At 41.2% G+C, this 1,277-nt stretch overlaps 1 non-coding gene across 1 annotated transcript; it reads left to right on the top strand.

Moving 5' to 3' along the window:
• The first annotated feature begins 466 nt into the window (after window positions 1–466).
• Window positions 467–573, top strand: LOC141654254 (small nucleolar RNA R71). Its single transcript, XR_012547816.1, has one exon. It is a non-coding gene; the product is annotated as a small nucleolar RNA R71 (small nucleolar RNA).
• The last annotated feature ends 704 nt before the right edge of the window (window positions 574–1,277 follow it).

Here is a 1,277-nt window from a genome sequence, read left to right as displayed (position 1 = left end):
TTCATTGTAAAAATTTGAATAAGGGGTACCGCTTTTGTAAGCTTGGAAAGCATTGACTTGCTCGGTTGTTCCCCTACATTCACTTTGATCATGACCTAAGGTTCCACAATTCTCACATATCCCGCTTGGGATTGATGAGGATGCCGTCAAGGCATTGACATGATGCTTTGATGATTTTGAGCTTTCCTCAAGTCTAGCCATAGCTTGTTCAAACTTCAAGTTGATAGTGTCAATGTGAGCACTAAGTTGAGCACCCAATTGAGTAACGGTGTCCACTTCATACTTTCCTCTAGTAGCCTTGCGAGGCCTACTATATTGCGAATTATGGACCGCCATTTCCTCAATCTTGTTCCATGTTTGATTGTCATCAACTTCGGTGAACATTCCATTTGATCCCATATTGAGAATGTTCCTTGAATCTTCATATAAACCATTCCAAAATTGTTGCACTAAAAACCATTCGCTAAGTCCATGGTGAGGACATGAGCGACAAATACCTTTGAACCGCTCCCAAGCTTCATACAAAGATTCTTCATCCCTTTGCTTAAAACCCGTAATTTGAGCTCTTAGCATATTAGTCTTTTCCGGTGGGTAGAATTTTTTGTAGAAAGCGAGAGCTAACTTCTTCCAAGAATCTATTCCAAGAGTGGCCTTATCAAGGCCCTTCAACCATTGCTTTGCGGTGCCGATTAACGAAAAAGGAAATAAGACCCATCTAATTTGGTCTTGAGTCACGCCCGTTTGAGAGATAGCTTCACAATAATCACAAAATGTTTCCATATGAGAATGAGGGTCCTCACTAGGCATTCCCCCCGAATTGGCTCCTCTCAACTAGTTGGATGAAGGCGGACTTGGCAATAAAGTTTCCGGTAAGATGTTGTGGGGTAGGAGTACCGTTTGGTAGATCCTCCTCGGTGGGTATAGAGTGTGACGAGAATTTAGGCATTGTAGGTGGATTTTGTGTGGTATTGTTTAATGGGTTATCTTCTCCTTCTATTGCGAAAGGATTGACAAACTCACTTGTGGGTTGGACAACTTCACCAACACCTCCCAAATTCCTCCTAACAAGTCTCCTATTATTCGTCAAGGTTCTTTCGATTTCACGGTCAAAAGGTAACAAATCTCTTTGTAACCTTCTAGACATGCAAAATATCAAACAACTAGAAAACAATTAGAACAAACCTTGAGGAGTTTTACTTCCCAAGGTGAAAAAGACACAACTAAAAATAACAAAAGAAATCTTAAATCAATTAAACACCGTCCCCGGCAACGGCGCC

The sequence above is a fragment of the Silene latifolia genome, chromosome 4 (genome assembly GCF_048544455.1).
Source record: "Silene latifolia isolate original U9 population chromosome 4, ASM4854445v1, whole genome shotgun sequence".
Lineage (NCBI taxonomy): Eukaryota > Viridiplantae > Streptophyta > Magnoliopsida > Caryophyllales > Caryophyllaceae > Silene > Silene latifolia.
Note: the sequence above shows the minus strand (reverse complement) of the source record. Positions and strands in the feature narration are given on the sequence as shown.